Genomic DNA, 25,011 nt, shown 5'->3' with positions numbered 1-25,011 from the left:
AAAAAGAAGGGAAAGTTAAAAAAAAAAATAAAAAAAAAAAGAAAAACAAGGAAAAAAAAAGATGTAGTGCCCCCTTGAGGAGGCTGTGGAGAATGCAGGGGTATTCGCCTACCCCACCTCCATGGTTGCTAACATGACCACAGACATAGGGGACTGGTGGTTTGATGGGTTGAGCCCTCTACCACAGGTTTTACCTTTGGGAAAACGGTTGCTGCAAAGGAGAGGCTAGGCCTCCCTATGGTTGTGCCTAAGAGCCTCCTCCCGAATGCCTCTTTGTTGCTCAGATGTGGCCCTGTCTCTCTAGCTAAGCCAACTTGAAAGGTGAAATCACTGCCCTCCCCGCTACGTGGGATCAGACACCCAGGGGAGTGAATCTCCCTGGCAACGTGGAATATGACTCCCGGGGAGGAATGCAGACCTGGCATCGTGGGATGGAGAACATCTTCTTGACCAAAAGGGGGATGTGAAAGGAAATGAAATAAGCTTCAGTGGCAGAGAGATTCCAAAAGGAGCCGAGAGGTCACTCTGGTGGGCACTCTTATGCACACTTTAGACAACCCTTTTTAGGTTCTAAAGAATTGGGGTAACTGGTGGTGGATACGTGAAACTATCAAACTACAACCCAGAACCCATGAATCTCGAAGACAGTTGTATAAAAATGTAGCTTATGAGGGGTGACAATGGGATTGGGAAAGCCATAAGGACCACACTCCACTTTGTCTAGTTTATGGATGGATGAGTAGAAAAATAGGGGAAGGTAACAAACAGACAAAGGTACCCAGTGTTCTTTTTTACTTCAGTTGCTCTTTTTCACTCTAGTTATTGTTCTTGTTGTTTTTGTGTGTGTGCTAATGAAGGAGCCAGGGATTGATTTGGGTGATGAATGTACCACTATGTAATGGTACTGTAAACAATCGAAAGTACGATTTGTTTTGTATGACTGCGTGGTATGTGAATATATCTCAATAAAATGAAGATTTAAAAAAAAAAAAAAAAAAAGAATGAACCTTGGTTGAAAAAATGAAATTTGGCAGAAAAGTGATAAATATGGATGAGATAATGATTTAGAACAATAAAGGGACCCCTAGAGTGTTCAAAAGGAAATTTATCAATGCATCAGGGAAGACAGGATAACAAAATAATCACCCATCAAATCACCTGTCATCCATCAAACTGACAGGTGAGTTAAGTATGTCACTAAAAGCTATCATTGTTTCAAGCTGAAACTTAGTTAAAAAAAGTTGGGAATTTTTGAAATGAGTGAAGGGCAAAGTATATTTGGAAAATAAATTACTATCCTACAGAAAATTCTCTGAATAAAACAGAAGAGTGGAATTATACTCCCAGAGAAGAGTGCCACATATCTATGAGTAATACACAAGAATGGATCAATTTTGTACTCTTCCCTCCACTCAGTAGACCCTGCATCCATATGTAAAATTCTCTTTAATATACCCTTAAAAACCTCAAGCAATAACTCCATTTAAATAAGTTTTAAGATAGGGTTAATTTGTACCTAGGTTTCTAAATGTTAAAATGTCTTTATTTAAAATTTCTGTCAGTGTGAAACATTTTATGTAAATTTGTATAAATTGCATTAATTCATAAAAATATACAATAAATATAAAATTATATATTTTCCTATATCAACAAATAAAATACTCTTCCTTTTAAAAAAACAAACAAACAAAAAAAAAACTAATGGCAGATTAAATCAGCTGATGTCCCCTTCAGTGCTGTTTCCATTTATAGGACTGGAACTGGCAAGAAGAGGAATGAATCGCTCTTAATATATTTAAATGCTGATTAAAAAATGCCTTCTTTACAAAAATAGACCAGGTCTGGCAATACCTAGTAAAAAACAACAAAAATACCTTCCCTAAAGAGAAAGAACATCATATTATGGTCACGGTTAACTAGCAAAAGCATGAAAAATCTTAGCATCAACTATGGGCATCTTTGTTTTGTTTATCACTGATGATGAATCAAAACATTCTTCACTTGGAAACTTCTGCTTATTATGATTAGTATTCCAAAATCATTTGTTAATACACAACAACAATTATGAACTACTTGGCTAGCTGCAATATCTAGTATATCCATTTATTTAAAAAGGATGATGGCAAAAAGATAATTTTTCTGCAGGAAAAGTAAATGATCAGGAAGCCAATGTAAATGCACTGGTTGAGATTTCACTAAAATATATTTAAATCATTAATTAGGAAGACTCAATATAATCCCCCCCCGAAAAAAAAGATGTATCATTGTTGATTATTATGTCTTTCACAATATAGTCTTAGTGATGAAAGAGACAACTGGGGAATAAGCCTAGAGATTTTAAACTACCATCAGATACTGTCAGTTTCCAACAAAAGGCACAGAAATGGACTATCTCGATTTTGTTTTTGCTATATTAAAAAGTTTAACATTTGAATATGCATGTAAATCACCATCTTAACAGAATAAAGATGATCATATAGTCTCCCCTATACAAGAATAAAAAGCATTTTACAAAATTCAATATCCAAACATCACAACAACTCTCAGCAAACTAGGAATAGAAGAAAACTTCCTTAATATGACAAAGGACATGAAAGAAACACCTACAGCTAACACTATATTTATTTTAGTGAAAGACTCACTGATTTCCCCCTAAGTTTGGAAAAGCAAAAGAATATTTACTCTCACACCTTCTATTCAATATTGTACTGGAGGTTATTGCCACTGCATAAGGCAGGAAAAAAGGCATAAAGATTGGAAAGGAAGAAATAAAATTGCCTTTATTTTTAGACAACATGATTGTTATAGCAAACGCTAAGATATATACATACACATACATACATATATATATATATAAACTATTAGAACTAAAGTAAATTTATCAAGGTCACAGGATACAATAACACAGAAAAGTTAAGTAACTTGACCAAAGTGACTCATTTAGTAGTTAGAAGAGCCAGAATTCAAATCCAGGCAGTCTGGCTCTGGAGACTTATTCTTAACTATAACTTACATGGGTACTTAATAATTGAGGTGTTACTATATACATTCATGCAAATATTAAACATCACTTTTTCTCTTCTACACAATTACCTCTAGCTTTACCCTAAATTCTGATGAAGAAGAATAAAAAAATGAGTATACAAATCCTGAATCTTCATTCTACATACAAAAAGCATGACCCTTCATTGCCTAATAAAATCAAACTTGGAGATTTAATCCCTATACAGGCTAGCACATTTCACACTAAAAAACTCCTCACTAATACAGCCCTAGATATATGTACCCTAGTTAGTTCTTTCTCAGATAAATGGCAAGTACTCAAGTTCAGTGTAACTTATCTCTAATATTAGAAAACAAACCTTGAAAGAGTATTAACAATGCATTCGGAGCATCATCCTTATACACGAAGGAAAGCATATTCATTAATAAATTCAGAAACAGAATTTAAAAAGCAGAAATTTAAAAACCTGTGGAGACTTCAAGAATAAGGCACTAATGCCAAATTAGCCACAAGCCAAAGTTAAGGCTGGTAGCATTTATGTCTATAGGAGAAACTTGGGGTTATCATCAGGGACTTTACATATCAATTTTAAGTAGTTACAATCAAGGTTGCCTACACCATAAATAATAGGACTAAAGGATAACTAGCATTGCTAAATTAATAAGTATTTATTGGGCCTACTACTTAATAATGAAGTATTGGAATACAGCCAGTCCACCAACACTGGAAAGGGCACAGGCAGAGAAAGATTATAGCAAGAACCTGAGGAAGCTTCATCATGATGAGTTAAATCAAAGAGACTGTTAGCATGTAGATGCAATTATCTGACTTTGAAGTAGGATCTTAAACAGCATGGCACAGCTGAGAATACACACACGCAAACACATAAAAACACACACAGAAAAATCGTTATATGGTTGCAATCTCAAATGTGAAGGCTCTGTGTGAAGATCATAAATTTTAAAGACAGAGTTGCAAACACTGTCAGACTTTGCTAATAATGACTACAACCTCAAATTAAAAAGCCTGTCTTTGAATGACAGGTGGTATGGTATTGGGGATGTATCAGTCTTTTTCACTTAGATTGGCCTACATAGATAAAAATGTGCTGTCTTAATTATTGTTGCTTTGATCCAGGGTATGTAAATTATTAACTTCAAATTATTTTTCTAATGAGAAAAAGAAACTGTGATTATCTATCTTTCAATGCTTCTTGTGGCCCAGAGTATATGATTGCAATATGAATGGCCCAAGATTGTATCTGTCATTTACTGACAACCAAACTGTGGTGCTACTGAGGATAACGCAATTTGATTTTGTGAGGGGATCTCAGCTTTTTCAACCAATACTTAATAAGTAACACCTAAAAACTGAATTTACAGGGTTATTATGAAGATTAAATGAGACACCTGGCACATACAAGATGCTAAATAAATATATGAGAATGCATACTTGTACAAGTGTTCTCTCTTGCTCTCTGTCCCCCCAGCCCCACACACAAATATAGGAGAAAAGTTAATAGTGAAGGTTGATTTATTAGCCCACAAAACCCAGCCCAAGGATGGATTATTGTAACTGGCCTCACTTATTTTCAGTGTGACCAGCAAGGACATAGAGATAAATATTAATTCTGGGATAAGAGAGTCAGCAGTTGATAGAGGCTTCCACAGTTTCAACACTGTTAGTATTTCTGATCTTCTCACTATTGTTTTGATTTTTATCTCAATGGTTCTGATGATTTACTTATTATTTGAATATTGGGATGAGGCATCAAAATAAACATTTAAACATTGAAGACCACTAACAAAGACAGAATTTAAATAGACAGTAGGACAGTTAAAAGGCTCATAGCCAAGACTCAATAACTGGTTACAACTCTGATAAACTGTATAACTCTGATAAACTGCACAATCAGAGAATCTCAGTAACTCATAACCTGGTCTGCTTTAGCACTATACTGAAATTCTGCATTCTGATAACAATGTATTAGGCTCTAATCATATAATATATAGCCATGTGGGAGAGATCTAAATCCCTAACTTCTGTTTTGGCTTATCTAGACATATGATGTTGTTACTTTAAATACAGATCTAATTTTTAATTGTCCAGAAGTCATGTCTGAAGATGACAGAGTGTCTTTTAAAGAAAGAATCCAATGTCAACATGGAAAGTCCCTAGAAAAGATATTAAAGACTTCCACTTAGAAGTTAGAGAAACATGAACTATATTTACCCTTCTGCTTTAAACATCTGAAAAACTAGACAAAACATTTGAAACAATGGTTTTCAGACATTGGCTGACAGATATCAGAGGCATGTTATCTCTGAGAAAAGGGAAACAAAGTGAGCCCTATAAGTGTACCAGCTTACCACTTGCTAGCAGGTTCCAGGATGCAGTGTGGGGAGCAGTACCCAAATAGAATCCTGTGGTCCCCCTGAGTTGAGGAGACTGAGATTAGAGATCCAGGAGTGCAAAGTGGCTGGGACTTGTGGGGCAGAGAACTGGAGAGAAGGGTGCTGCTGAGAGAGAGAGAGAAAGAGAGAGAGAGAGAGAGAGAGAGAAAGAAAGAGAGAAGGAGGAGGAGGCGGCGGTGGCGGCAGAGGCGGCGGAAGGGAAAGAGAGACAGAAAGAGAAAAACAGGTCCATCTTGATTCTTCGGTTGAACACCGGCTGATCTGCATGTGTGAGAGGAAACTATTAAAGACAACTGGAAAGCAGTAGGCAGAACAATCCCAGAATTCACACAGGGCTGGGAATAGTTTGTGCTCCCATCACTCAGAGTAGAAATACTTTGAAATACACAAGAAATTGGACAGCACTCTTGGAAGGGTATTGCCATAAAAGTAGGGCTAAATTAGTCCTAGACTAAAGGCTGTCCAGGATCCACCATAGCAAAGCTTAAAATCAATCCTTAAAAGTATCAAACTGGTTCCAGGTAACTTAACTTCATTCCAAAACAAAGCCAACACCAATTAAAGAAATACAACAAAATCTAGCAATCAAGAATGTAAAAGTTACAATGTCCAGCATGTAATGAAAAATAACCAGGCATGCAAGGAAATTGCAAAATATGGCCTTTAACCAGGAGAACCTCAAATAAATTAAAAACATACTCAGAAATGACAGAGATACAAAACTAGCAGGCAAGGGCATTAAATACCTTTAATAAATATGTTCCAAATGTTCAAGAAGGTAGAGGAAAATATGAACATGATAAGAGAAATGAAAGATAATTAAAAACCCTATATTGAATTCCTAGAGATGAAAAATAAAATCTCTGAAATGAAAAATAGACTGGATAGGATTAACAGCGGATTAGATACTTTAGGAGGAAGGATCAGTGAACTTAAAGACAGCATTAGAAACTATCCAAAACAAAGCACAGATAGACTGAAACTGAATAAAAATGAACTGAGTATCAGCAACTTGTGGGACAATATCAAGCAATATAACATTCATTAACTGGCATTACAGAAGGAAAAGAAACCATAGAGGAAGGGAGATAAAAAAATTTTGAAGAAATAATGGCTAAAATTTTTCCAAATTCAATGAAAACTATAAACCCACAGATCCAAGATGCCCAACTGTAAGCAGAATAAATATAAAGAAAATGACTCCAAGGACCATCATAATCAAATTGCTTAAGTGATTTAAAAAACAAAACAAGACAAAACTTAAAAGTAGCCAGAGAAAAAAGACAAATTACAGCAGGAGGACCAAAGATAAAAATTACAGCAGATTTCTTAGCATAAACTATGCAAACCAGAAGACAGTAAATAAGACATCTTTAAAGAAACAGAAGAAAATGAACTCTCATCCTAGAATTTTTTACCCTGTAAAATATCACTTAAAAAATGAAGGTAAAATAGACAAGAAATGCTGAAATAATCAATTGCCAGACAAATTTTTCAGACAAACAAACACTGAAATAAACATTGCCAGGATACTTGTACTACCAAAAAATGTTAAAGGAAGTGATTTAGGCTGAAGGAAATTAATAACAGATGGAAATTCACTTCCACAGAGAGGAATAAAAAGAGTATCTGATGTAGTGCCCCCTTGAGGAGCCTGTGGAGAATGCAGGGGTATTCGCCTACCCCACCTCCATGGTTGCTAACATGACCACAGACATAGGGGACTGGTGGTTTGATGGGTTGAGCCCTCTACCATAAGTTTTACCCTTGGGAAGATGGTTGCTGCAAAGGAGAGGCTAGGCCTCCCTGTATTTGTGCCTAAGAGTCTCCTCCTGAATGCCTCTTTGTTGCTCAGATGTGGCCCTCTCTCTCTGGCTAAGCCAACTTGAAAGGTGAAATCACTGCCCTCCCCCCTACGTGGGATCAGACACCCAGGAGAGTGAATCTCCCTGGCAACGTGGAATATGACTCCCGGGGAGGAATGTAGACCCGGCATCGTGGGATGGAGAACATCTTCTTGACCAAAAGGGGGATGTGAAAGGAAATGAAATAAGCTTCAGTGGCAGAGAGATTCCAAAACGAGCCGAGAGATCACTCTGGTGGGCACTCTTACGCACACTTTAGACAACCTTTTTTAGGTTCTAAAGAATTGGGGTAGCTGGTGGTGGATACCTGAAACTATTAAACTACAACCCAGAACCCATGAATCTCGAAGACAGTTGTATAAAAATGTAGCTTATGAGGGGTGACAGTGGGATTGGGAATGCCATAAGGACCAAACTCCACTTTGTCTAGTTTATGGATGGATGTGTAGAAAAGTAGGGGAAGGAAACAAACAGACAAAGGTACCCAGTGTTCTTTTTTACTTCAATTGCTCTTTTTCACTCTAATTATTATTCTTGTTATTTTTGTGTGTGTGCTAATGAAGGTGTCAGGGATTGATTTAGGTGATGAATGTACAACTATGTAATGGTACTGTAAACAATCGAAAGTACAATTTGTTTTGTATGACTGCATGGTATGTGAATATATCTCAATAAAATGATGATTAAAAAAAAAAAGAGTATCTGAAATTGTAAATAGCTGGGTAAATAAGCCATTTTTTCCTCGTTTTTAAATCTCTTTAAAAATAATTCATTATTTAAAGCAAAAAAAATAACATTGTATTAAATAAAATTTATGACAATAATACAAAAATAGATGGGGAAAACTGTTAGTATGCAGTTTTAAATTTCTTACACTATACACAAAGTGATATAATATTATTTGAAAGCAGTTGGGGAGAAGTTAAAGACATATTATAAACACAAAATCAACTACTAAAAAAGATGAATCAAAGACATATAGGCAATAAGTCAATAATGAAGATAAAATGGATGATCGTATATAAGAAACTCAAATAATCCAAAATCAGGCAAAAAAGAAAAAAAATGGAATAATGAACAAATGAAACAAACAGAAAAGAAACAGCAAGATGGTAGATTTAAACTCAACCTTATCAATAATTACGGTGAATGTAAATCATTTAAATGTCCCAATTAAAAGGCAGAAAATTGTCATAATGGATTAAAAAGCTAGACCCAACCATATGCTTTCCATAAGAAACCCACTTTAAAAATAAAGGCAGGCTAAAAGTAAAAGAATGGAAAACATATACAATGCAACCATTGTAGGGACCTTCTCGACATCAAAGTAGAAAGGAGTATCCCAGGAAAAAAGGTGAACGTTTAATAATGATAAAGACGTCAATTCATCAAGAGGACATAATCATCCTAAATGTGTATGAACATTTCAAAACACATAAAGCAAAAACTGGTAGAATTAAAAGGAGAAAAAAACAAATTTACAATTACAGTTGGAGATATCAACTCTCTCTCTTAGTCACTGATAGAATAGACAGAAAATCAATAAAGATATGAAAGACTTGAACAACTTCCAACCTAATTTAGATGTAGAACACTCTACTCAGTGACAACAGAATACGCATTCTTTTCAAGCACACAAGGAACAATTTCCAAGATATATCATACTCTGGATCATAAAATAAGTCTCAAAAAATTTAAGAGAACTGAAATCATACAAAGCATATTCTCTGACCACACAATTAAACTTAAAATCACCAACAGAAAGCTACTGGGAAAATACCCATGTGTTTGGAAATGAAACAATATACTTCTAAATAATCCATGGGTCAAAGAGGAAATCATGAGATAAATTAGAAAATATTTTTAATGGAATTAAAACAGAAAAATTATACATAAAAATTTTGAGGGGGTGGAAACAGCCAAAGCAGTACTTAGAAGAAAATTTATAGCACTAAACACCTGTGCCGGTTTGAATGTATTATGTCCCCCAAAACGACAATATCTTTGATGTAATCTTTTGTGGGGAGATGTATTAGTGTTGATTAGATTGTAATTCTTTGAGCGTTTCTGCGGATATGCGACCCACCCAACTGTGGGTGATGACTCTGATTAGATGGTTTCCATGGAGGTGTGCCCCGCCCATTTGGCATGGGCTTTGATTAGTTTACTAGAGCACTGTATAAGCTCAGATAGAAGGAGCAAGCTTGCTAGAGCCAAGAGTGACACTGAAGAACACCCAGGAGCTGAGAGAGGAGCTGCAGATGAGAGACAGTTTGAAGATGGCAGTTGAAAGCAGATTCTTGCTCTGGAGAAGCTAAGAGAGGACAAACACCCCAAGAGCAACTGAGAGTGACATTTTTGAGGAATTGCAGCAGGAGAGGAACATCCTAGGAGCAAGTCATTTTTAAACCAGAACTTTGGAGCAGATGCCAGCCCCGTGCCTTGCCAGCTAAAAGAGGTTTTCTGGACACCATTGGCCATCCTCCAGTGAAAGTACCCAACTGTCAATGTGTTACCTTGGACATTTTATGGCCTTAAGACTGTAACTGTGTAACCAAATAAATCCCCTTTATAAAAGCCAGTCCATTTCTGGTGTTTTGCATTCTGGTAGCATTAGCAAACTAGAACAGATTTTGGTAATAAAAGACAAAGGATACCTAATGTTTGTCTTCCTACACAGCAGAAAACATGTAGAAGAGGAGGCTGGAGGCTTGAAAAGACTTTAGACATTGTCACATTGTTCTCTGTGGAATGTCTACTAAGTGCAAAGCCCTGTATGGCATAGTGTTCAGAAGCATGAACTTTTGAAGTTAAACCGCCTTGGTTCAGATCCTGGCCTTACAACTTGTAGTTGTATGACATTGCCAAGTTTACCTAACTTCTCTGGGCTTCAATCTTCCTATCTATAAATGGAGATAAAAACAAAACCTCACTCATATGGTTGTTATGAAGATGAAATGAGTTAATATACTTAAAATGGTTAGAATAAGATCTGGCACACAGTAAGCACTATATAAGTGCTTGCTATAATTATTATTATTAGCCATGTTACATTACTAGGTTGTTGTCTTTATTTAGTCATGATATTCGCCCTCAAAAATGAACTAAGTAGTACAAGACATGATTATCATTGTATTAGTTTCCTGTGGCTTCCATAACAAATTACCACAAACATGGTGGCTTAAAACAACAGAAATTTATTCTCTCATAGTTCTGGAGGCCAGTTTCACTGGACTGAAAGCAAGGTATCGGCAGGGCTTCATTCCCTCCAGAGGCCCTAGGGAAGAATCTGTTCCTGTCTCTTCTAGCTTCTGGAGGCTGCCAGCATTCCTTTGCTTTTGGCTGCAACAGTGCAATCTCTGCCTTTGTGGTCACACTGCCTCCTCCACTTCTGTGTATGTGTCAAACCTTCCTTTGTCTCTCTCTTATACGGACACTTGTGATTGGATTTAGGGCCCACCCAGATTATCCAGGATAACCTCTCCATGTCAAGATCCTTAATTTAATAACATCTGCACAGACCTTTTTCCTGATAAGGTACAATTTACAGGTTCCAACGATTAGGACCTGCTATCTTTGGATGGCAATTATTCAACCTAACACACTCACCGCTAGGAATAGAGACATCTATTGTGGAAATCACAACATGAACATTTTTTTTAAAAGGATATTCAGCTCTTTCTACAACAAACCTGTTAGTACCTGCAACCATATTCTAAGACACAAACTATTCACCAGGAGGTAGATTCCCTAAATTGCAAGCATAGAATCCACAGTGAACTAAAACATCCTATAGGGCTAACATGCAAACTCAAATCTCTAAAATTATGACAAACATCACCAACTTAGTGGTAGTGGGGGCATTCCTAGAAACTTACTTTTTCCATGATACAAATAAAAAAGCTTTCTAAGAACACCAGTAAGAATCAAGAAAATTGGGAGAGATTAGATACGATAATGGCAGTTATGACTAAAGAAAGTTTGAAACATTGGTTCACTCTTAATGGTCAAACATACTTGCACTGGGACCCTGCATATATACCCTACATTACACAGGGGTGAAGAATTTTGACTCTGAAGTTAGGCTTGAGTTTGAATTCTGGTTTTATTATGTATCAGTGATATGACCTTGGACAAGTTATTTCACCTCTTTGAGCCTGTTTCTTCATCTCTAAAATGAGAATAATATGAGGACCTATTTCACTGGGTTGTTGTATTAAGTATATTATATATTATATATTAAGTGCTCAATAAATTATAATCACAATTAACATCTGTAAGAAATACTACTGTTTCTAATGAAATCTCACCATCTCTTCTATTTCAGTTTTGTCTCATCTTCAATTTCTTAGGGGACAGGAGAGGTTTTCCTTGGGGGGCTGTGATTGCATTGGTGAAAGGCATTAACACCACACCGAAAAAGCAAAGGAAATAATGTAGTCTGCAGTTCTGGTATGCATATTCTTGGTGAAAGAAGAAAAGAAAAATAAAGAAATAAGGACTCTGTAAACTAGTTAGGGAAAAGAAGTAGGGCCCAAAGAGTTTAATGTATGACTAAGGTTAGCATACAGTACTTGAGGTTTGGGGAAAACAAAAGAGAAACTTAAGAATTTAAACAGCAGAAATCTAAAAAAAAAAAAAGTCTTAGGTCTCACTCCTGTCCAAACCACCCCCCACATTGCTGATAGGAGCTTTCTAATAAGCAGATCTCATCATGTGACTCCTAAAGTGCTTCAATAGCTCCCCACGGCTCCAACATAAAGTCCAAATTCCTTAGCATGGCAAACCAAGCCTTTTGTGATTTGTCCAGTTTACTTTTCAGCCTCTTTTCTGCTACTATACTCCCATGTTATGCTCCAGTCATGTCAGAGTATTTGGAGTTCCCCAAATATACTATGCACTCTCATATACAGACACCCCACTTCTGTGCATACTGTTGCTTCCAGGGTACACTGTCTCCCTGAGGAGCTCCTCTTCATTCCTCAATTGTCATTTCAAATGTCAAACTTCCTTCAGAAAACTTTTTGCAATGTTTCTTAGTGGAATTAAGTAATTCCTCCTCTAAGTTTTTATTTTTTTATTGAGATTGTTCACATACCATACAATTATCCAAAGATTGAAAGTATACAATTACCCCCAGTACTATCATACAGCTGTGCACCTATCACTACAATTTTTTTTCAATTTTTATAACATTTTCATTACTCCAGAAAATAAATAAAGACAAAAAAAGGAAACTCAAATCCTCCCTTACCTCTAACGAACCCCCCAATTGTTGACTCATAGTATTGGTATAGTATATTTGTTACTGTTGATGATACAACGTTAAAATACTACTAACTGTAGTATATAGTTTGCAATATGTATATTTTTTCCCTATATGCCCCTCTATTATCAGCTTCTATTTAAAGTGTCATATGCTTGTTCTGGTTCATGAAAGAGATTTCTAATATTTGTACAGTTATCATGGACATTGCCCACCACAATGTTTAGAGTTCTATACATTACTATATTTTAACCTCCACCTTTCCTTCTGTTGACATACGTGACCCTGAGTTCCCCTTTCCACCACATTCATGCATCATTCAGCACTGTTAGTTATTCTCACAATGTGCTACCATCACCACTGTCCATTTCCAAACATTTAAGTTCAACCTAGTTGAACATTCTACTCGTAATAAGCAATTTCTCCCCATTCTTTAGCCTTGTCTATATCCTGGTAACTTATATTTCATGTCTGTGAGATTACATATTATAATTAGTTCACATCAGTGAGACCCTGCAATATTTGTCCTTATGTGTCTTATTTCACTCAGTATAGTGCCCTCAAGATTTCTTCATCAACCCATTTTTTCAAAGACAATTTTGTTCACATACCATACATTCCGTCCTAAGTAAACACTTGACAGTGTCCTGTATAGTCACCACCCTCACCACTATCCATATAAAGACATCTCCATTTCTTCCATAAAGCAGGAGGAAGAGTCAAAGAAGGTAGAGAAACAAAAGAAAAAGAAAAAAGAAAGGGGAAAAAAACCACAAAAATCAAACAACAACAAAACATGACCGCTAGGAAGCACCAAAAGGAAAGATAGCATTGAACTAAAGTAGAATGAAGAGTCAGACAACATCACCAATGCCAAGAGTCCCATATCCCTCCCTTATGCCCCCTCTTACATGCATTTAACTTTGGCATATTGCCTTTGTTACATTAAAGGAAGCATAATACAATGTTTCTGTTAACTATAGTCTCTAGTTTGCACTGATTATATTTTTCCCCAAATTCCTCCTTATTTTTAATACCTTGCAAGGTTGACTTTCATTTGTTCTCCCTTGTGAAAAAATATATTTGTACCTTTTATCACAATTGTTGAGCACTCTACATTTCACTGAGTTATACAGTCCCAGTCTTTATCATTCCTCTTTCCTTCTGGTGTCCCACATGTTCCTAACCTTCCTCTTTCAATCATATTCATAGTCATCTTAGTTCAGTGTACTTACATTGCTGTGCTACTATCTCCCAAAACTGTTTTCCAAACCTCTCATTCCTCTTTTCCTATCTGTCTGTAGTGCTCCCTTTAGTATTTCCTGTAGAGCAGGTTTCTTGTTCACAAATGTCATTGTCTGTTTGTCAGAGAATATTTTAAACTCTCCCTCATATTTGAAGGGCAGTTTTGCCAGATATAGCATTCATGGTTGGCTGTTTTTCTCTTTCAGTATCTCAAATATATCACACCACTTTCTTCTTGCTTCCATGGTTTCTGCCGAGAAATCCACACATAGTCTTCTCAAGCTTCCTTTGTATGTGATGGATTGCTTTTCTCTTGATGCTTTCAGGATTCTCTGTCTTTGACGTTTGATAATCTGATTATTAAGTGTCTTGGTGTAGGCCTATTCAGATCTATTCTGTTTGGGGTACGCTGTGCTTCTTGGATCCATAATTTTATGTCTTTCACAAGAGATGGGAAATTTTCATTGATTATTTTCTCTATTATTGCTTCTGCCCCTTTTCCCTTCTCTTCTCCTTCTGGGACACCATGACGCATACATTCATGTGTTTCATATTGTTATTCAATTAGCCGAGATGCTGCTCATATTTTTCCATTCTTTTTCCTATCTGTTCTTTTGTGTAGGTTTTCAGGTGTCTTGTTCTCCAGTTCCTGCGTGTTTTCTTCTGCCTCTTGAGATCTACTGTTGTATGTCTCCATTATGTCTTTGGTGTCTTGTGTTGTGCCTTTCATTTCCATAGATTCTGCCAGTTGTTTTTTTGAACTTTAGATTTCTACCTTATGTATGCCAGTGTTTTCTTTATAGACTTTATCTGTTTTGCCATATCTTTCCTAAACTTTTTGAATTGATTTAGCATTAGTAGTTTCAATTCCTGTATCTCAGTTGAAGTGTAAGTTTGTTCGTTTGACTGGGCCATAACTTTGTTTTTCTTAGTGTAGGTTGTAGTTTTCTGTTGTTTAGGCATCTGGTTTCCTTGGTTACCCCAATCAGGTTTCCCCAGACCAGAACAGGCTCAGGTCTCAGAAGGAGGAAATATTCAGTATCCAGTTTCCCTGAGGGTGTGTCTTAGAAGACTGACACACCTTGTGAGGCCTCAAGCTGCTGTGCTTTTCTGCCCAGCAGGTGGTGCCTGTCAGCCTGTTACTTCTGACTGGTGTAAGGAGGTGTGTCCCATGGCTGTTTTCCCCCAGGCTCTGGGGTCTGGTTCTGAATGGAAGATGGGTAACAGAGCTGGGCACCACCTGTTTCCTCTTAGGGAAGATACACCCCCTAGGGACATTTTATTTGCATTTAAAAAGGTTCTTTGTTTCTCTGACTCTGCTATCTCCTCCCTTGACTATGTCAGAGTGCTGAGAGCTGAAAATGGCAGAGGCTTTCTCCACTGCAGAGTGCTGAGACAGAAAATGGGACAGAAAGCCCCCTTTCAGGGTCAGTCCATGGTCCCCAGTTTCACCCATCAGCCAGAGATAGCACCTGGTCCTCTGGGCTCCCCCTCCCGAGACAGAGAAGTCCCTTGGCTCTTTAAGGTGAGTTGTCACTAAAAGCTTCTGTCTGTTTGTTGGGGATTTGCAGCTTGCATTGAGGTATATTCGCTTGTTCAGAAAGTGCTGTTTTCCATGACAGTGAGGCTTTGCCTTTTGGACTGCTGTGGGGGAAGGGGGCTCCCAGCTTAGAGCCACAGTTTCTACTCACAGAGTCCATGCTGCAATCTCAGACATTCCTCCCAGTTCAAGCTGATGCATGATGTGTGGACAGTCACGGTCATCCTCCAGCAGTTATTCAGATCATTTACCAGTTGTTCCTGGTTGTTTATTAGTTGCTCTGGGAGACTAACTTCCACTCCTCTCTATGCAGCCATCTTCCTCTACCTGGGTGAATCTTATCTCTCCTCTAAGTTTTCAAAATATATCGTCTATACTTCTATTATGTCACTAATTACGAGCTAATTAATGCTTCCATGTATGTCTTCTTTTAGAAACTTCTAGGGTAGGAAGATTATGTTCTTTTCATGTTTGCATCCTCCACCACTAGCATGAGTTACAGAAGCCTAAAAATATGTTTGTTGAATGAATAATCAATTGTAGAGGCCAAAAACAGAAATAAAGCTTAAATACTTAAGTGAACAAGACACAGCAGGATATTAAAATACAATTATGTATGGACAAGTCAGTCCCTACAATTTGAAGATTTTGTCATGGATGGCAACCACAATATTCCCCTCCAACGATCCCTTGCTGTCATGACCAAAGACAGAATTTTGGTCTACATATACTGCAGCCCTGACACAGCATAACCTTCCCTATCTTATATTACTTAAAACAACTGTTTCTCACACTCACTTTGCCTTTGAGGAAGAAATTCCATTTTCATATGCTTTGGTATTACCAAGTTTAATGAAGTAACCTCTAGTTCACCATGCTTCAAAAGCCAAGTTCCTCCTTACTGTCTTTTTCATTTTCTCCCCCTCTTGCTAACTGGAATAGAAAACGTCAGTGCTACATTAAGGATGAAATAATCTGAGCCCAAACTTACTTTACAACTCTATACATCTCAACTTTCTCTTCCTTCAAATGGAATCAACTCTGCTGATCTACGAGTTCATAGGCAACAAAGGTAAAACTTTATAGCACTTACTATGTTACTTACATGTATTAACTCATTTAATTCTACAATTATTTGATAATAATACTATTATTATTCCCATTACACACAAGAAGACTTGAGTCCAGAGAGGGTGAAGACTTGATGAAGATATGAAAGCCCGAGTTAATAACTGGTTTAGGCAGTCTGACTCCAATGTCCAAGCCGTTAACCATTATATCCTGTACCCTACATTCATTACACCCTACTGCCTCTCTACTGGCCAATGAAAGGTACCATGCATAGTACAAAACGTCAACACATTAAAGTATAAAATGGCTTGGATATTTTAATTTTTTCAAACAAATACAAGTCTGTTTGTAGCAGAAAACATAGTAAAATTAAGAAGAAAAGGAAAGGAAATGCTGAATGGTAGGCCTTAGTTATGGGACAGTGTTCTACATTTCAATCAAAATGCATTTTACAGCAATTATTTTAGACCACAAATAATCCATGATTTATAGCTAAAATAATGGGATGTTAGCCATTAAAGAGATGCATTTTTTCCTCTCTAGTACTACACCAACAATTTAGATGAGAGTATCATTAGATAAACATCTTGTGGCTTTATGGATCAATCAGTTAGATTTTTCTCAGGAACTAATACCTAAGAATAGAAATATGGCACAAGATATACCTGTGCTTATGCTTTTTCTAAACAAACAGAATTTTATTTTTTAAAAAAGTATTAAGTACTTGTTTAAGCCCATATCACCCTGCACTCAAAAAATTAATTTAGAGAAAAATTTAAAGAATATTCATTAGGTCTAACACAGTACCTTCAAATTGCTATCAACCTCTTATAATCATATTCCTTTCTGGACAATGGATCATTTAGAAAGTGCAGAACAAGTATTTGTTGATAAATTAATACTGTATTTCAGAGATGGATTCAGAGAGCTCTGCATTTACATATGGCTCCTCAGAAGGAACACATACCTTACAACAGTCATTATTTGCCCTGGAGAACTCTACTCAGTCCCTCTTCAAGAGGGAGAACTTACTCCTTAGGTTTCTTGAAAAGTCTAAAGCCACCTTTAACTGTACCCATGGTTTCTACATTTTTCTTTTCCCATAAGAAAAAGAAAAAGATCAGGTTACATTGCTTCCTTGGGCCTATACAGATTCCTGAAAGGTTCTCTCTTCTGTCAAGAAAAGTTTCCTTAGCAACCATATTTACACACTCACTCAATTCCTTCCCCTCCTTTGATTCACTGGTTGGTATAAAAATTAATTTGCAATGAATTGTTGAAGCTTACAAGTTAATCAGTCTAACAGACTCACAAAATTTTAGACCCTGGTTTCTTCCCAAAGCTGCTTCTCAAAGGGCCTACCCATCTTCTTTAGAAATTTGAATGTAATTCTCTTCAATTCAAATATTTTTAAACACATTTAATGGTATGCTGGATGTTTCTGTCTATAGGTAAAGAAAAGCATATTCTCCTAAGGGCATCTGGCCAATATCATTAATTAGGAAGATCAAGAGGTATTCCAATTCTGAGTCAGAAAGGGATCTAATTCATAAAGATCAGCGATGATAAGGAATCAGAAGAGAAGAGGCAAGGACCAAGACAAAAACGTCTGGGTCACCTGAAATAATCAACTCAAACCAAAGATTCTGGGTAATCAGAGGTCAGGACCTAGATAATGGGAATGGAGTTTCATTACTTCATTCAACAAATATTTATTAAGCATCTGCTAGTGCTTGGTGCTGGGAATACAGCAGTGAATAAATCAGACCCAGACCCTGCCTTCATTAAATTTATATCAAATATTTGAATAGTGAACCAATGTTGACTTTGCTATTGAACCAATTATCTTTTGGGCTAGGGGCTCATTATATGATTTCCTACAAGGGGTAGAGTGGTTTCAGAGTATGGAGTAGAGACCTACAGATAGAGACAAGTTCAAGAAGTCCTTAATGAAGTAGAAAAGTTGGCAAGTCAAATCAAATGGTCTTTGACATATATAATCATTTCTTTACATTATAACTTTCAATGCCAATGGTACAAGAGTGTCTAGAAGGCGAGATGGAGAAGAGTATATTTTTCATAGGGCACAAGATTAGATGCTTATAGTATAGCTAAGTTTTCTAAAGAATAGAGTAAAAGTAAATAATGGTACCAGCTGTGCCTAAGCTCGTTCAACAGCCATTTATTGAACATCCACAATGTTCAAGGGATGGTTTTAGGAATTGTAGATATAGATATGAAAAAGACATTGTCCCTAGCAATTACAACAATTATAACAGAGATGTATAAAGAAAGAGCAGAGAGGAAGGATAGCAATTCAATAAAGTTAAGTCAGGAAATGCTTCTGAGAGATGATGTTGAATAGAGTCTTAAAAGGTAGAGAAGTTTGTTTTTTTAAGCTGATAAGTTTTAGCCTAATTTGTTACATAGCAATAGATAACTATGACAGTGCTTTATAGAGACTGTACCAATAGCACAAATAGGAGACCATGGAGAACCCTGGTCATCTAAACTTTGTTTTATGAAATATACCATAGGTTATACCCTAAATCTGTTCATCTTTTTAACCTTACTTATTCTTAGGCTCACCTGGTCCATGCTGGGGGCAGAAAACGAGAACAAACACTCTGATTGGGGATAAGAAAATGGGAGAAGGCAACACAATCTCAGTCTTGTATAATATCCTCCACAAAGGAATCCAGGTTGGCTAGTGCTAGGATTTAGTGAAATGGTCAACTAGTGTCAAGTAATGTCAGGACCTGGTCAAATGATTATTCAAAGAGGGAAGAACAAGAAAGTAGTAAAAGTTGGTTTGAAAGAATAATAATCATGACAAGCAGTAAAATTTAATTTGTTGTCAAACCCAGGTAATGACTATAAAGCCAAAATTGAAAGACAGTATCAAAAAGGCCAGAAGGTAGATAGATAAAGGAACAGAGTAGGCAACAAAGGCAAGAGTAGAACAAGAGTATTCAAGACAACTGTGTTAGACATGGCCATATGGTCCAAAGCTGCCGGGTAGTATAATACCCGGCCTGATTAAAAAGGCACCAGATGAGGGCAAACGAGTTGTATCATACCTGTTTAATCCCAGTTTGTTTCAGTAGGTTAAAAGTTGGTCTCCAAAGCTTCAGGAGGAACAGAAATTAATGCATTTCTTATTTAAGGTGGAAGGGACAGCAGCATCAGGACTCTTTCTCTCCAAAAATACCCTCAAGATATGATGGATGTGTTTCCAGTAGTCATTCTGAGTAAATAATTCCTTGCCTCTTTATTCGCTATCCTTTTCATGCTGGCTACTTGAAGCTCAAAACGTTCCTCTTTTGCCTTTCATACATTATACTACTGGACCCAAGGAGTCCAAAATGAGCGAGCCATAGGGAACGTGATCATGTACAACACAGCAAGGACTTTAGGCCATGCATCCAAAAGGATACAGCACAAAATGCTTTTCCGGTTTCAGGAGATAGTATCAATAGTTTCAGGCAGGACTGGCTACATTATTCTCCGGCCCAGTGCAAAATGAAACTTAGGGACCCCTTGTTAAAAATTAATAATTTCAAGATGGCCACAACAGAGCATTAAACCCAACACAGGGTCCTTCTAACCACAGGGCCCTGGGATACTGCACAGGCAATATCCCCAGGAAGCCAGTCTGGCTCAGGGACAGTATAGCAAGGTCCTTTAGAAAAGCTTTGGAGTCATTAGGTATGTGACTTTTGGCAATTAACTTAGCCTCTCCATGCTTTTAAGAGGTTGTGTAGGTACAATCAGTATTGTGAGGATTACATGGGATAATAAATAGAATATATACACAGTGCTTAGCACAATACCTAGCATGTAGTGAGTGCTGAATAAATGTAGCCATTATTATTATTATTCAATGAAATAAACAGGTAATTATGGAAGCAGTAAGTTTATGAAATGAATTGCTATTAAGAATATGAGAGAAAGAGAATGCTACTTCAGGGCAACTAAAACAATGAAGCAGATAGGGATGAACAAATCTTTTGCTTGATTCTGCTGCCTGCTCTAACCACTTTCCTATTTATTTTCTTCCTTTCATTGCCAAACACACAAAGGGTGTTCCACATGCCGTCCCCATCCCTTATCAGCATCTCATATCACAAGCCTCTCTAATGTTGGCTTTAAATATCCCCATGGCCACCACCTCTAAATAGAAGCCATCATGTCAAAAAAGTTACTAATAATCTGCTATTTATTAAATATAATGGGTGTTTCCAACTCCCTCTGTACAGTTTCACACTACTAACCAATTCCTCCAGCTTGACACCCTCTCTTCTCTGATACAACACTCTCATGGCTAACAGCATGCCTAGTTGACCTTGCATCTTTCAGGTACACAACAAATGGTGGTAAATGGAATGCATGTTGGACTAATAAATAAATGGTTATTTTGCTTCTCTGTTATACCTTATTTTCTACCATACTGACCTCATTTCTTCTCCCTATCTACCTAAATGTAGGCAATCTCCAAGTCTTTAGTCACTGGTCCTCTACTATTTCTATGATATCTGCACTGGCAACTGCAGCTAATCTTATGCCTGCAATTATCACCTTCTGCCAACATAATTACACCTTGTGTATGTAAGACTCCCTGACTTCACTCTTTTGAACACTAGCCCCCACTCCCAAATGCTTATGGGATGTATCCACTTATTAGTCCCAATATCACCTCAAGATATCTAACACTTAGCTTCTCCTCTTCTCTCTCAAACCAGATTTCCTTCTGTCTTTTCTAGTTCTGCCAATCTTGCCACTTTGGTTCAAGGCTATATTGACTCTTCCTTATCTCTTGTTCTCCACAAGCCATAAGTTACAAAGTCCTGTTCATTTTTCCTTCATAATACTTATTGAACCTATCTCTTATTTTCACCACCATCACCCAACTCAATTCCTTATCCCCTCACACTTACACTATTTAAAAAAATAACCAACTGTCTGTACAGTTCTCGTTCTCTCCGTACTAAAGTTTATTCTCCACATTGTCATTGAGAATCATCTTAAAATACTACTTTCATTACCTCACACTTCTCTAACAAAACATCTTCAGACCTTCCATAATCTACAGGATAAAATCCTAACTCCTTAGTTCAGCATTCAATGCCTGTTACCATCTGGCCTCAACCAACCCTTCCAATCTTAGAACTTCCCTACTTAAATTTTCTGTTCTTGACAGATGGGTCATCTTCATCAATTGATGCCTTCCATATTCTGGTACTATGTTTTATGAACATTATGTTTCCTGTCTGGAAATCCCTTCCTCCTTCCAGCTCTTTATACAACGAAAGTCACCATGTCTGTGAAAAAAGCCTTCCCTGATAATCACAGTCAACAATGATCTTTTCCCTCTCTTAACTCGTGTAATGCCACATATTCAGAACTTTAAAAAAATTTTACTGTATTACTCCTTTACATTTGTGATTTCATTTAATCCTCACATCAACTCTTTGAGATAGGTGGCATTACTACAGATGAAGAAACTGAAGTCAAGTAACTTGCCCAAAGTCACATAACGAGTAACTAGGCAAAAGTGAGATCTAAATCCTTGGTTAGCTGAGAATAACCCCCATGCTACACCATTTTTCTCATTTTTCTGTCTCCTCTGCAGCACCCAGCATCATATTTGCACACAAGCAGGATGTTCAGTAAATACGTTGATTGAGAAGACGGCTTAAATACCACCCTTGATTCCCTAGCACTTATGGAATTATCAGTCTTCTCAACAGTGCACATTAGGCATATCACCCCAGTGTCACCTTCTTTACATGGCTCGATCTGTAATATAGTTAAAAACAGGATATGCCCAAAATTCACCATCATCCATTTAAAAAAATTTTTTTTTAATTTAAGCAACGCTAAAAGGCCTTCTTCCAATTCAAACATTAGGTGAGTTTTGGGTCCACCTTACTACCTCTGGGCCCATTCTTGCTGTTTCCAAATGGTGAGGAAGTAAAAATAAGTTGGCTAGTTGATGGCTTATGAGGTAAAATGGATATTTATAGTTCTAGAGGTGGGTATGAAGGCAGCAGGAGAGAATTTTCTCTGCTTTGGTAGCCAAGACCTCAGTAAAAGAAACCCAATAAAAGTGAATCATGGGTGGAAATAGGGCTCAAGACAAGAGGGTGGAGGGAGAAATAACGGAATGAACATAGTACTAGAAATAGGTTATTAAGATGGAACTGTACTTTTTTTTCTACATAGCTGCTTGAAGCTGTCAGATCCAGCCCGGTTTAAAAGAGTTGACACCACATTAGCTCTATCATTTCTGTATGATACCTGGCATCAGTTCTGGACTGCCCGGTCTCCTATCTTAGCCCCAATCCTCTCCTGCTTCAGATTCTTCCAGCTTCTGATCTTATTACCCATTTCCTACAGTCCCACAGATCTGACTTCACAGACTTGATATTTAGCATTGTTTCCCTAATTATGATCCATATATTCCTTTGGTATGGTTTACATTTGCCCCCCCAAGATGCTGCCTCTAGCTTCCTTTGGTAAACATTACCTTGGAGCTACTGTAAAGATCCTCTTCCCACCTCTATATGTTAGACCCTTACTTGCAAAGATATGGGTCACAAAGACCAGGAACAGGCTCAGAAAAACTGATGAGAGGAAAAATTGGGGGAGAAGAACAAGAAGGAAAATACCACTGGAAAACTGTGGTGGGAACTAGAAAATCTAGGTTACCTTCGGAAAGTTACATGATTGAGAAAGGAGAAAAGCCACAGTTGCAATATAAAGCCATTCCTTAGACATATCATACACACTCTTTTCACCGTTTCCTCTGCTTTCACTGCCCTTCTTGTCCTTTTCAGTCTTGTCTACAAAACAAACTCCTATTTATCCTTCAAGACCTTGCCTAAACGTGTTCTTCTCTGGAATCCTTCCGTGACCCTCTCAGACAGCTAATCACTCCCTCCTCTATGTTTCCAAGCTCTTTATAGACAAATCTATTATAGCTGTTAACACTTTTACTAGTAATTTTATTTCTGTCTCTCCCACCACTTCTTTGAGGACAAGGACTAATTAATTATCTCATTCACCTCTCCATTCCCAAGACAGCAGAGTAGCTGGCAAATAGCAAGTGTCTGTTGTTCTGTAATAAAGGACATCAAAAGCAACGTGGAGGTGCAATTTGCACTTCACTTTGCAAAAATTAAATTGGTTCCTAGTACTTTTCATGTGTAACCAAGCTGTTCCTTGATGTAGAAGAAATCACTTTAGACCCATACAGGAAATTCTATTGATCTTATTGGCACATTAGCCAGTTTTTCATCCTTATTGGTTTTCGAAAACATTTTTCCCCACACTATCAAGAAACTCTCAGGGCAAGCTTAATATTGGTGGCACATCTCCCATACTATCATTTCTATTCTAGTGAAAGCTCAATTACACCGTGAAACTGAAGCCACCATCAGTGTTACTGCAATGGGAGGTGGGGGGTGGGTGGATAATTAAGAGATTTCTCTAGCAGACTCAGGAGTGAGCTGGGGAAAGGAAAATGAATTTAAACCCTGCCTTAAAAAAAACTGTCAGAAACTCACGCAAAACAGCCAGTTCCTCTGCACATGACAAACCAGATTCAGGTGTCCAGCAGTGACCTTTTTTCACAGGTGTCAGGTTAGCACACAGCACAGAATACGAGAGGCTAGTGCCTCTCTCCGGCATCCTTCCTTCCCAAACCTGGCAAATCTTAGGGCCTGCTTTTCCTTTACGGGATCGTCCTCTCCTCCCAGCACGGGCAATCTCCAGTTCCCTCTGCTGGCGTCCCCTAGGCACCAATCTTGCCTTCGCTCCACAGGGTGCCCCAGCTTGACTCCGGGTCAAAAGTGCCGGCGACTGGCCTGACAGGACACGGCTGAGGAAGGACGCAGAGGTCAGGCCCAGGCTCGACCCCCGCCGGGTCTCCCCGCACTCTGCGGAGCGCGCGAGGGAGGAACAGGCCCCGCAAGGCCACTGGCTGCTCAGGCGGGGGCCTCCACGCGGGACAGGACTCGGCTGCTCCTGGAGAAGCCTCGCGAGTGTCCGTACTTCAGCCCGTCCCCAACAGCTTCCCGCAGGTTTTTGGCCCCAGTGCTTCTCAGCACCCCTCGCCGCGGCTGAGTCCCGGCCCTCGGCGCGCCGCGGCCAGTCGATTCGTCGGCCGGGACTGCTCGGTCCTCGCGCGAGTCCCACACGGCGGATCCAGGAGGCCGCCCGCCGCCCGCTTGTCCGTGCCCACGGCAGTGCCCCGCCCCGCGCGGCCCGGCCGTGACAGCTGGGTGCCCAAAGGGTTAAGCCGGCAGCGCCGCGACCCGTGTACCCCGCGCGCTGCCCGCCCGCCGCGAGCCGGCCCCAGCGCGCACGCGCCCGCCCGTTACCTGCGGTCGCGTTCGCGCTCCTCCTCCACCTGGCGGCTCTCTCCCGGGGGCCGCCCCTCAGCCCGCCCCCTCGGCTTGGCGCCGCGTACCCAGCTGGCTACTCGGACGCAGCCCGGGGAGGAGGGGCGTGGGGGCTATTACCATATATTAGCATACCAACGCGCATCACGTGACCGTTCTAGCCAATGGTCACTCTGGAAAGGCGGCGATTGGCCTGAACAC

General features: G+C 38.5%; 1 protein-coding gene across 3 annotated transcripts in view; it reads right to left on the bottom strand.

Annotated features, from left to right (window-relative positions):
- Positions 1-24,639, bottom strand: part of PHC2 (polyhomeotic homolog 2) — a 134,783-nt gene extending 110,144 nt beyond the window's left edge. Inside the window, exon 1 of one of the 3 annotated variants that reach the window (XM_037827800.1) lies at positions 23,974-24,639. The gene's annotated coding sequence lies outside the window, so the exon portion shown is untranslated. The remainder of the gene's footprint in view (positions 1-23,973) is intronic. The other 2 variants (XM_037827801.1, XM_037827802.1) reach the window with 2 other exon arrangements.
- Positions 24,640-25,011: the final 372 nt, after the last annotated feature.

Source organism: Choloepus didactylus, chromosome 2, assembly GCF_015220235.1.
Source record: "Choloepus didactylus isolate mChoDid1 chromosome 2, mChoDid1.pri, whole genome shotgun sequence".
In the NCBI taxonomy this organism is placed as follows: domain Eukaryota; kingdom Metazoa; phylum Chordata; class Mammalia; order Pilosa; family Megalonychidae; genus Choloepus; species Choloepus didactylus.
Note: the sequence above shows the minus strand (reverse complement) of the source record. Positions and strands in the feature narration are given on the sequence as shown.